The following is a 13,186-nucleotide window of genomic DNA, read 5'->3' on the forward strand; positions in this document are numbered from 1 at the left end:
CCATGCCACTCAACTCTGCTGTACCCCATTCCACGCCACTCTATGCCACTCCATAACACTGCACTCTACTCCACTTTATGACACTCCATGCCACACCACTCTCTTTTACCCTACTAACTTTTAGCCATACTGAATAGGAGCCACTCTGGTGTAGAACATTGCTAAAACATATTGGCAAAAACAATAGCTCTTACATTGGCAAGATCTGTTGGCGTGTTAATGCTTGTTAATTGTAAAAACTCTCACTTAAACATGTAACCTGCCTTTGTGAGTTCAACTACATCTGTGACCCAGTGGAAACAGGGTTGGACTGGGACAGAAAATAGGCCCGGGCACAAATACAGTGGCTTCCTTTGTAAATCAAAGAGCTAACACAGTGGCCCACATTTTCAAATCATTGCAGTTTTAAACTGGTAAAGGCATGCTATATAAGTGTTTTGTAAGGTAAGGGGGGATGCATGCATGCGTGCTTGCTGCAGCCAATGATTGTGGTGATATCAGAGAAATCAGCTTGAATAAACTGGTAAACAACATGGCCCACTGGCCCACAAACCAGGTCCAAAGTACTAAAAAAAACAACCCAGACAGACAATGATCTGTGAGACCAGCCCTTCGGGCACTGCCATATTGTTCTATAGGCAAATATGACCCGGAGTGCAAATGATACACAGTACTCTCCCAAACAGATGCATTCATTTTTGTTAGGCACAGGGAGAGCAAGTGATTTGCCCAAAATCACAGAATGTTGAGCGTCTCTGCCGAGACTCGAACCTGGTTCCCCAGCTCCAAGATCTACCGCTCTAGCCCTTAGGCCACATTCTCTCTGCTTTGACCGTACTTTATATTCCCCCTGCATCGGTTATCTTCAGTTTCTTTCCTAACCCTTTCTTCACTTCCCTCTTCACATATTATTCTCTCTCTCTGACCCTAACTCCTACACCCATGTCTATTATTTCTATGTTCATTACCCACCAACCACCTTGAATTCCTAAGCTCCCCTTGTTCTTAATATTTAATTGTACCAGCATGTTTTATTACCCTGAAGAAGGATTTCCAAAATTATTTTTGCCCACCCATAACTTAATATGTGATGTATTTGCTTTATTTATTTGTTTATCCTGCCCAACTGTCTTCCTTGTTTTTCATCTGTTCATTAAGCGCTCTGATACCCCCGGGTCTAGCCAGCGCTATATAAAACCTTTCAAATAAATAAATAAATAAATAAACCTCTAGCTGTGGGCCCAAGTCACAAGCCAATGTTAGCCTAACTCCAAGCTCCTATTCAAAGTATATGGATGCAGTGAGGCTACATCACCCAATACATGCATTGCTTAAACACGCGCGTCACTGGGTCAAAAGATTCTAAGTCAAATTCGTCCTCCCATTAGTAGTAGCTGGGCCAAAAAGAAATGTAAGCGTAAGTAATTTGCAGTGCACCCTTTTGTAAAGCAGACCATTGGTTTGTATACTTGAATATTGTAACCAAAAAAATGTTAGAACTAGTGTGTCCTAAATATTGTTTACAACATGATTGCCCCCTTGGAATTAATAATAGAAAAGGTATATTCTATGGAACGCTATTTTTGCAAACGCTATGTAGGACACAATATTACCCCCAGGTCCCTCCGTCCTCGACACCTTCATAATTACAAGTGGAGATGACCATCTCCCGACAGAAAAAAACAAGAGGAATGCTGGGACACTAATACTGCCCCTCCCCCCGGGAGTACATAAGCAGTACTAACCCAGCAGCCCTCCTGTTCTTTTTTTCTGTCTGTCGACAGAATGGATGGTGTGCTGGTGCTGCTCCTGCTGGGCTGGAGTGGCGGTGCTTCTCTTCTTCCCCCCGCCCGGCTGCCTGGCTGTGTGGGCGTGGGGTTCTCCTGGACTGCCTCCTGGCCTGCCGGGCTTGCTGGGAGTCAGTCTCTACTTGGAGCCGGTGTTCTGCTGTGCACTTCATGCACCTGCCGGTCCTTTGCGGCTGGGGCTGGAGTTCCCGGCACGTTGCTTCCGGGTCACGGGCACGTCTTCCCGAGCTTGGCCGGGGAGGCGTGCCTCACTGGATGGACTCCTGCTGTTCCTGGCTGCGGTGTTGGTGGAGTGGGGGCCTTGTTCCTGGGGTTGGCCCCCCACTCTGGGTGAGTCCCGCTTGCAGGGTTTTTCTTTGCTTCTGGCATGCGTCAGCTGCTATGCACTGTGTTGCTGGACGCGCTGTGTTTCTGTGCCGATCTTTCTCCCCCGTACTTGGCAATGTGATGTCTGTACTTTCTGGGTTTTGGTCACGCTGGTTCCGCTGTTGCTGCTGACATTTTCTGGTTACCTGCGAGGGTGGAGCCCGGCCTGCTGAGGCCCGGACTGGCAGGACGCTCCTGCTTGTGGGTTGATGAGTTCAGGCCTCAGCAAGGCCCAAAGGTACCGAAAGGGTTCGCCCTTCTGTGTACAAAGTCCTTAGACTTACAAATGAAGTTGGCAAGGAAACTGGAAATACAAAAACATAGTTTAATAAACCTTTAAAGGTGGTGATACAACCTCCACAACACTTCTACAGTATTGTACAGAGTAGCACACTGAATACAAGCACATGGCCCCTTTTATACACAGTGGAAGGGGTTCAGCTTACAGCTTAGACAGAGGTTGCAACCACGTAAGGACATTTCCAAATATATCAGTGGGTGGAGCTAACAGTATTTCTAGAACATGGGAGGGCTATGCTAATAAGGAACAACTGTTACTTCTGCTGAGCATGCGCTACACTCTCAAGAAGGACTAATAATAACTGTTGCTAGGTAGAATCCACAGTGTAACTGGCAGAGAGGTAGGACAATCAGAACATTGAGCACATGGCAATGTAGGGCATGAAAAATGGTGGACTCGAAATACAAAATGGAATCCCTATACTAGATATTTGGACTGATGCATTATGGCTTCAGCTAATGCTTAATAATACCGTTGTTTTATTTACAACAGACGACCCTTTCAGCGTTAGCTGAAGCCATTCCATTTCATAGGGTAGTCATCAAACTCATCTTGAATATCAATGCTCATAATGTTAGAAATCTCTTTAGTTAGACTCTTTTGATAAGCAGCTTCGGAAACAGCTTTCTTATTGGGTATACAAGAGGTAATGCAAAGGGAACATATCATAGGACCACATTGAATACACATACAGCAAGAAAAAAGAATTACTACTATTATACAAAGGCCAGTGAGGATCTTCCAACCCCATGTAGTAAATAAGGTCCAAAACCAACTAGAGAAGGTCCATGTACCATTATCAACATGTATGTCAGCAGCTATTTTATGCAGTTTATTTATGGCATTATAAACAGAAGGCGAGTTGTCTGGGATGAAGACACAACAGCTACTTCCAATAAGTCTACAAGCTCCTCCTTTTTCTGCTAATATGACATCTAACACCATTCTGTTTTGCAGGGCAACAATTCTAGTAATTTGCAACTCTTCAGTTACGTTTCCTAGTGCTGCAGCAGTTTGGTTGGTCACTGCCTCTACAACTCTAGTTAATCTTCTTATCTTTCTACTGTTTAGGGCAGCTCCAACAAAAAAGAATAACCCTAGGTTAAAATCTACATATTGCTGCAAACTAGTATCGGTCTGGTCCACATCATCGATAGATAAAGTACGTTTGTATCTATTCACAGTGGCATTATTCAACAATTTCAAGTCTTTATGATAAGTGGCAGGTGCTAAAAACACTGGTGGTAATAAAAACGATACATAGCATACTCCTGACCAGCCAGCTGGTAATCGATAATATCCTCTATTACCGCATACAAAATATGTATTATGGGATGCTAAAAATGTGCTATTATTCAGACCATCTATATTTAAGACTTTAATACAATCACTAACACCTACAGGGATGTTCCCAACACTTTGTACGCATAAGTCCGCTTGTGCTTGTGCAACTGAGATCACAAATTTTTCACTTTCGACAGTGTCTCTAGTGTTCGTAAAAATGTAGGGAGTAGACTCATTGTCCGGTCGATATTCTTCCCACTCCCATATTGTTCCATTGGCTTGTGGATAGCCTTCTTTATTCTGGTGACATTCTTTGTTTAGTCTAAAAAGTAATCTTCCAACAGCAGGCTTTCTTGTGGCAAATAGAAGAGTATACCAGGCACGACAAGAACCATTATGAGAGAAAGGGAGAGGTATAAACGGTGTTCCCCCCTTCTTCTGGTGCGCTGGCATCATACCACATATCCAGCAATTTGTTTCATTTGTAGCAGTGTGGGTATGATGTAGCATCTGAATGAAGGTGTTATTTACAAAGGACAAGCGGTGTTTTGATTCCTGATAGGGGAGCGTATAAAAGAAATGCTCCTCTGGCACCGGTGTAGAAACCACATATAGATCACGGGCAGGAATTACATCCTCAACAAACCACGTGATAATGGCAACAACTGCCACACTAGCAATAAATCCGAAGGCGCAGATCACTTTCTTTCTCTCCATGTTGAACAAATGTCTCGCAAATCTTCCTGAAACTAAAAAAAAGGCTGTCAGAACTCTTCCCCCAAGGCGGCTGTTGTTTTCTTCACCAACGGGCCAAGACGGGTGTCACTACTCTAATGCAAGGCTGATCCCCCCCCCTTGCCTCATCGGCTCTCCGTTGCACCAACCAAGAGGCCGTTCTGACAGCAGTCTAAACAGCAGAAAACTTCTTCCTGGGTCGAAGGTTGTATCTTCTTACTCCAGAAGTCGTCGGGTCCGGGAAGAACTCCTCTTGCTCATCAGGTACCACAGCAGGGCCTTTCTCTGTAGTCAGGATTTCTCGATGGTCAGTCAACACGGCAGGCTCCACCAATCCGGGTTGCACTCTGCGACAATGAAGGGAGTGAATCCAGTTCTTCCGGTTGGTCACTCGGACGGCCGTTCTTGTTGCGAGCAGAACCTGCTCGGGACCGCACCATCGGGGCTCCAGGCCACTCGTCCTCTCGAACGCCTTGATGAGGACGAAGTCACCGGGTCGGAGACTATGACCCTCACCTGTGGACCGGTCAGGGAGTGCTTCTCGAACCTGTTGATGAATAGAAACCAAGTTATCAGTTAATTGTGCCAGATAGTCATTCATCAATACACAAGGTACATCATATACGGAACTTGGTTTGGGCACTCCCCAAATATTCATGGGACGACCAAACACCACCTCATACGGTGTAAGGCCGGTTCGGGAGTGTGGTACTGATCTTATTGACAACAATGCCAAAGGCAAAGCGTCGGGCCAAGTCAGAGAAGTGGAAGCCTGGATCTTTGCTAGTTTAAGCTTCAGTGTTCCATTGTAGCGTTCCACCAAGCCAGCCGACTGTGGATGGAACACTGCATGAAACTTCTGTTTTATCCCCAGACCTCTCAGAACGTACTTGATAACGTCTGCTATAAAATGAGGCCCGTTATCACTCCATAATAGTCTACAAACACCATACCTAGGGAAAAACTCCTTCAGTAGCACCTTTGCTGTAGTCATTGCAGTATTGTCCTTAGTAGGGTAGGCTTCAATCCATTTACTGAAAGCACACACCACTACCAAGACGTACTTTAGATTATTACAGCGTTCAAGTTGGATATAGTCCATTTGCAGGACTTCAAAAGGTGCAGTAGGTATTTCAAATCCTCCTGCTGGAGTCCGTGTTCCTTTCCCTGGGTTGTATTTAAGACAGATCATACAGGTCTGTACCACTCTCTTGGCCGTGCTAGCAATCTCTGGATGCTCCCAAACTTGCGCAAGCAATTTCACAATCGCTGAAGCTCCAACATGTGCTAGCCCATGTGCCATTTGAACCATAGGTTGGACAAAAGCTGTGGGCAACTTCCACCTATCCATTTGTTTGTTGCGCCAACAACCTTCATCATCCAGTTCTCCATTTTCAGACCATTGCTCTCGTTCTTTATCAGAAGCAACTCTCTGTATTTCCCTCACTTCTTTCCTAGCATCATGCCATCGTTCTGCTTGTGACTTCACAACATACATTGAAGTGGAGTCAGGTCTCATTGCAGTTTCTCGTGCTACTTGGTCAGCGAAAGCATTTCCTTGCCCTACTTTGTCAATAACTTTCTTATGTGCACTGCATTTCACTATAGCTATCTTCTTAGGAAATGTCAGGGCAGTCAAAAGATTGTGCACCAATTCTCCATACATAATTTGTGTTCCGTGTGATGTCAGAAAACCTCTTTCCTTCCAGAGCAGGCCAAAGTCGTGCGCTACTCCGAAAGCATAGCGGCTATCTGTATAAATATTCACACACAACTCTGCACTAAGCTCACATGCTCGTGTCAATGCTATCAACTCCGCTGCCTGGGCTGATTTCTGTGGAATGCGTGCTGTTTCCACGATAGTATACAAAGTAGTGATGGCATATGCTGCCGAAGTCGTACCATCCGGTAGCTTCAGGCAGGAGCCATCCACCCATAATTCTCCATCTACATCTGAGAAAGGCGTATCCTGGAGATCGATACGACCCTTTGTCTGTTCCTCAGTCACAAAAATACAATCATGTGCTTCTTGTGCCTCAGGCTGAGTCGTCAGGAATGGTAACAATGTTGCTGGATTTAACGTAGCACATCTCCTCAATGTGATATGGGGAGCCAGCAACGTTAGTTCATATCCGGTCAGACGGGCACTTGTTAAATGCTGCGTCTTTGTTTGATTCAAAAGGGCGTCAACAGCATGGGGAACCAACACTAACAGCTTGTGAGATAACACTATTCCCTCACTCTGACGTATTGACACAGCTGTCGCTGCGACCGAACGAAAACACCCCGGCAATGCCCGAGCGACAGGATCGAGCAATGCCGAGAAATATGCACACGGACGCTGCCTGTCCCCGTGCATCTGTACTAACACAGATGACGCACATCCATCTCTCTCATGTACATATAATGTGAAAAGTTTCGTGTAATCAGGAGTGCCTAACACTGGTGCTGAACAAAGGGCCTGACGTAACTGTTGGAAAGCGTTTTCACATTCATCTGTCCAAGGAAGGGGAATTGGAGTGTCTTTTGTCAATAGCGCTAACAGTGGTTTGACTATATGTGAAAACCCCAGTATCCACTGCCTACAAAAGGACGTAAGACCCAAAAATGCTCGAACATCTTTCTGTGTAGAAGGTGTTGGTGTGTCCAGGATGGCTTGGATACGATCTGATGTAAGTGCACGCCCCTCCTTAGACAAAAGGTGGCCTAGGTAGGTCACCTTAGGTCTACAGAATTGCAATTTCTTCATAGATACCTTATGATTGTGAGAAGCCAAAAAGGAAAGCAAGGACAACGTACAAGTCTCACATTGCTCAGGGGTGTCAGCAGCCAACAAAATGTCATCGACATATTGAATAAGCACTACCCCCTCAAGCAAGACAAAGGAATCCAACTGTCTTTTCAACGCCTGACTGTAGATACTAGGGCTCTCAGTATAGCCCTGTGGAATTCTACAAAATCTATACGATCGATTATTCAAAGTGAAGCCGAAAAGGTAACGGCTATCAGGGTGAATAGGGATCGAAAAGAAGGCGTTCTTCAGGTCGACAACCGAGAATGTTGTCGCTGTTGGTGGGACCAAGGTAAGGAGTGTCGTGATGTCAGAAACAACAGGGTATTGGGGCACCACTATCTTGTTCACCTCCCTCAAATCAATAATAAATCGATATACCCTAGTATCAGTGTCCTTCTTCAAAATTGGTAAAATAGGACTGTTACAAACATTGTATGGGACTTCTTCCACCACCCCCACTCGAATGAGATCTTGCACAATCTGTATGAGCGCCTCCTCACCCTCCTGTGAAATCCTATATTGAGGCAGGCGTGGCAACACAGCTCCCTCCTTTACACTAATGTGAACCGGAGGAATGACCATCTGTCCCACATCAGTGTCTGAAGTAGCCCACAACGTGTGAGGTAAAGAGGCTAATGCAGCACTTTCAGCGACCATACACACTCTCTCTTTTGCAGGGTAATTGTCATTTAAAATCACGCGTACTCCTTCAGGGGAGCAGCGGATTGTGGCTCTAAAATGTTTCAGCATGTCTAGACCCACAATGTTGTCAGGCGTGTTTGAGGAAAGCAAGAATGGACATGGTGCTGTAAATTTGTCGACATGAAATGCAAGGGGTTGGGATAATGGGCTAAGAGAAGGTGTTCCATCGAACCCTACAGATGTGATCGTTAAGCCAGACAGGGGAGCCCTCGGAACCAATTGTTTAGACAAAGCGCTACGAGTAGCCCCTGTATCAACCAGAAACTGATCAGTAGAACCCAAAACATGTGCTGTAACATAAGGACCCCTCTGATCTACTGGTACTTCAACTGATTCCTCCCCCCATCCTACGCAATCCTATGCATATTGGGAATCATGACTTTCGGGGTGCACATAGTCAGACATCTGATACTGATTTCGTCTATCAAAGGTATTAGACCCTCCTTGTTGTTGCTCCTTAGATTCGAATCTAGCCCTGTCATTTAGGTTACCTCGTGGTCCAGAAAAACCCCCACGATTTCTCCCAAAACCTCTACCCCGTCCCATAGCCCTGTGTTCTCGCGCTAAAGGACACTCATTGGCCCAGTGGCCTCGTTGCTTACAATATGCACATTGATCTTTAGCCAAGTCTGTGCGGTTATGTGTAGAATCATAAAAACCCCGACCACCTCTATTATTTCCTCTCTGGGGTGGTCCATACACTTGTGCTAACATAACTTTTGCTTTCAAATCCTTAGATTTCTTATCTTCATTACTTTTTGCTTCTAATTCCTGACGCTCGTAATACTGAGCCATAGTCAGGAGGGATGCCGGAGTCGAAGTCGTCCAGGAGCTTTCACTCGCTTTCAACCGAGCTGCTACTCCCGGTAATAAATTTGAAACATATTTGTCTACAAACAGATGTCGACCCGTGTCATCCGTCAGAGACTGACCACTAAAATCATGAAAAGTTTCTTCAAATCGCGTAAAGAAGTCAGAAACTGATTCATCTGTCTTTTGCTTGCAAGATGCTAACATAGTCCAGTCAATCTTTTTAGGGGGAATAATCGTCTTTAATTTAATCAAAATAGCAGCAGGGAGGTCTAGAATGAGCTGGGGTGGTTTCTGCGCAGGTTTCCTAGCTCTGTCCTCCTCCTCAATGTCTTCCCATTTAGCTTTAAACGTCACTAAATCATCAATTTTCCGTACTGATCTCCACATGTCAGGGGGTAATATAAGACCAAAGAATAAATCAATGTCAGCTAATGTCATAGTACAAGAATTCAAAGCCCCCTCAACTTCCTCATAAAAGGCAGCAGGATTTTTCCGTGGGTCAGGTAACGCTTTCTTTAAGGCCATAACATCCGCTCTATTCCAAGGAGTATATACCCAATTATAGATAAAATACCCTCGGGCATCAGCTGAATCTTTATCTGAACTAGTACCCGCTCCTTTAGGAGGAACATACAAAGGCGCTGCCTCTCGCATAGGTTTAACATGCACAATATCGACCTTATCTGAAGAAAAGATAGGTGATTGTTTCCCGTCGCCACTCAAACCCGTCTCTTTGTCGTCCACCGTCTTTTGTCGCTTTTCTTCTCGTAACCGAGACGCCTCATCCCGCAATACGAATAACCGTCGAACTGCATCAGCTGCCTGGGAAGGAGAAAAGAGACCTTTACGCAATTCTTTCTTATCTTGTATTATGTCATCAGGTTCAAGAACAGGAGAATATTTTCGAAAAGCCCCGACTACTTCATCAGAAAAGGTTTCAAGTAAATAAATTTTTTCCCTGTCCGGCCATTTTTCAAGAGACAACAATATTTCAGCAAGAGGAATTGTACCCTTAAGAATACGATAAGAAATTTGTCGGAGCTCCGCCATACGATCAGATGTTAGCTTAGACCGCGTGTCTACCTTATCTTTAAATGATCCAGAATCCTCATCTTCCCCTTTCGGAGCAGACGGGCCAGCATACGGAGGCGGAGAACGATCTAGTAAGGAAAAATCATCATCAGCATTATTAAGGACAGGATAAAGAGGCCGACGAATGGGATATTGGCCAGATATCTGCAATCTACGTTCCTTTTCCCGTTTTTCTTCCGCATCTTTTTGTTCACGTCGTCTCATTTCTTGCGCCTTCTCACGCACATTCTTCCTCTGCTCTTTCTCAATCAGCGCATGTTCACGTTTCTCACGCTCACGTACTTCTTTCACCCACATTCGCACACTCTCAAACATATCTTGTCTCGCTCGGCGCTTACACAGGCACTGTTCCACATACTCAATTTTGCGCACATCAAACGAACCATACAAAGGCCATCTCAACTCAGGATCCTTCTTGGTATACTTCCTCCACAATGTGCTGTACATTATAGGGGAAAGACCAAACTTAATGTACATATCCCTATTCGGCGTCCCTTCTGGGGGAGCCGGCTGCGATTCTTCAAGACTTAACCGGTTTCCACAGCAGCACCACTTACGTAGTGCGCTAAAAGTAGACATGCTAGAAATAGTGCGAAATACGCAATATTATACAGAAAAATGGCACTTAATCGTTGCGCCGCTCACAACCATATGTTGGAGAAAAATCTCCACATTGCCTACCTATATGTGTTGCAACGCATATATACCCATATTCATAATCATAATATGATCGATCATCCAAACATCTCCATATCCATATCCATATCCATAAGCCACAGCAAGCGTATCCTAAAACTGCCTTGCTAATCACTGGCTACCATAAACACTCACAGTAATTACCATACATTGGTCCTTACCAAGCACGAGCGTCCAGATTCCACTTGCCAAGTTCCACAATTTGCTCAAACAGCTTATCCACAGCAAACCGACAGAAGAGGTCTCAGTCGAAGACCGGCGCCACCCAGATGGTCAGATCGGAAGGAAGGAAGAAATACCTCAGGATGCCAGGACTAAAGACGCCGCTGGCAGTGATCACTTCCCCGGCAGAGTTCCACTCCTTCGTCACGACCAGTCCTTCGAGCCTCCGAGTCGCCGATGAGCCCCACGTGACGGGCGCCAATTGATGAGTTCAGGCCTCAGCAAGGCCCAAAGGTACCGAAAGGGTTCGCCCTTCTGTGTACAAAGTCCTTAGACTTACAAATGAAGTTGGCAAGGAAACTGGAAATACAAAAACATAGTTTAATAAACCTTTAAAGGTGGTGATACAACCTCCACAACACTTCTACAGTATTGTACAGAGTAGCACACTGAATACAATTACATGGCCCCTTTTATACACAGTGGAAGGGGTTCAGCTTACAGCTTAGACAGAGGTTGCAACCACGTAAGGACATTTCCAAATATATCAGTGGGTGGAGCTAACAGTATTTCTAGAACATGGGAGGGCTATGCTAATAAGGAACAACTGTTACTTCTGCTGAGCATGCGCTACACTCTCAAGAAGGACTAATAATAACTGTTGCTAGGTAGAATCCACAGTGTAACTGGCAGAGAGGTAGGACAATCAGAACATTGAGCACATGGCAATGTAGGGCATGAAAAATGGTGGACTCGAAATACAAAATGGAATCCCTATACTAGATATTTGGACTGATGCATTATGGCTTCAGCTAATGCTTAATAATACAGTTGTTTTATTTACAACAGGGTGATTTCCTTCTTTTGATTTACTTCTACAGATTTCTTCATTTGTGATGTCCATGTGATTCATTACAGGCTCCAGGACTGCCGCTTTACGATCCCCGAGTTGCCACGCCTCAGTTTTGCTTTCTGTCATCGGCCCGGTTCTGTGCCTCTGAGGCCCCCGCCCTGCTCTCGGGCTGCCTGGGTTTCGGGGCTGGTTCTGCTCTGCGGGACCTTTGGCTCACTGATATGTATGCTGTGGGGGCTGAGGATCTCACTGGGCAAGGGTTCGTTTCTGCAAGTTGCTGTCTCTGTGTCCTACTGTGGCATGTTTTCGATTCATGACACCTGCTTTATATTCGGGTCGGGGTCACGCTGCAAGGTGAGATGTGGCGTGGCGGACAGAGCGGCTGACTCCTGTGCGCAGGGCTCGGAGTTCGGTCCCCAGCGGCAGCTCTTCCCCGTGTAACACTGGGCATTTACTCGCCTATTCTCCCCGAGGGCCCCCGGCACCTTGTGAACATAAGGTTGTTCTACGTACTTTTTGATGGTCGGGGCTGGTGACGTGGGTACTGGTACACCAGCCTCGTGTCTCTTGTGGCTATGTGTGTGTATATTATGATGGCAGGGTTTTGATCCTCTCACAGTACGTTTCATTTGGCCTCCTGTGTCGTCTGCTGGGGCTGCCCCTGTGCCGCTCCTTTCCTACTGGGTGTCCTGGGCGGGGTGTCTCCGCCTTTCCCTGGCATGTCCTTTTTGCTGCTTTGTGGCGTGCTTATGTGGCGTGGGGTGCTGGGGTGTCTACTTCCTGTACTGCATGTGTTTCTGTTTTTCTCACATTTGCGGTGGGGGCCTTGTTGTGTTGTTGGCCCCCGCTCCTGAAATTTCCCCCCTTTTTTCTTCTGGGTGCTGCGGTCGCTGGGCTCCGTGGTTTCCTTGTGCCTCTGGTATCTCTGACGCACCTTGTCCATGGGTTCGAGTCCGGCCACTGCTGTCCTGATGTCCGGCATTGGTGGGTCCTCTGTTGGCCTGCTATTGCTGGTCCTAGGTGCTGTCCTGCGTTCCTCCTCCTGTGTGGTTGGTTCCTGGTCTCAGGCTTTGCCGCGGGCCCGCTCCGGGTCTTGCTATTCTCGAGTGGTGGGCGTTCCGGGGGTCTGCTCCCTTTGGTTCTCTTCTTCGGGGGTGGCCCTGCTCTTGGCGGCTCTGTGGGCGTTCGCTCTTTCTGTTTGTGGACTGCCTCGGGTTGGCCTGGGTTCCGGTCGCCTTGGTGGGGGCTGGTTCCTTTTTTTCGCTGGCTCTGCCTTTGCTTGCTCCTGGGGTTCCCTGTGTTGTTGGGGTTTTCCTGCCTGCTTGCTTGTTCCTTGCCCTCTGCTGCTCTTGTTTCGGAGTCGCTTCTCTCTTCAGCGACGGCCTGTTCGGGGTGCGCTCTGTTCCCCCTCTCCTTCGGGCTCCTTGCCCCGGCTGGTGCTGGGTCGGGGTTACTGCTCCTCAGGCCGCTTCGGGGGTTAGGGGGGCGGGTCCTGTGGGCCTCCCTGGTTCAGGTTGGCCTGCCGTGCTGTTCTCCCTTGGTGTCCTTGCCTCCGCTGCTGGCTGGCTTTGTGGCTTTTG

This window comes from Lissotriton helveticus, chromosome 6 (assembly GCF_964261635.1).
Source record: "Lissotriton helveticus chromosome 6, aLisHel1.1, whole genome shotgun sequence".
Lineage (NCBI taxonomy): Eukaryota > Metazoa > Chordata > Amphibia > Caudata > Salamandridae > Lissotriton > Lissotriton helveticus.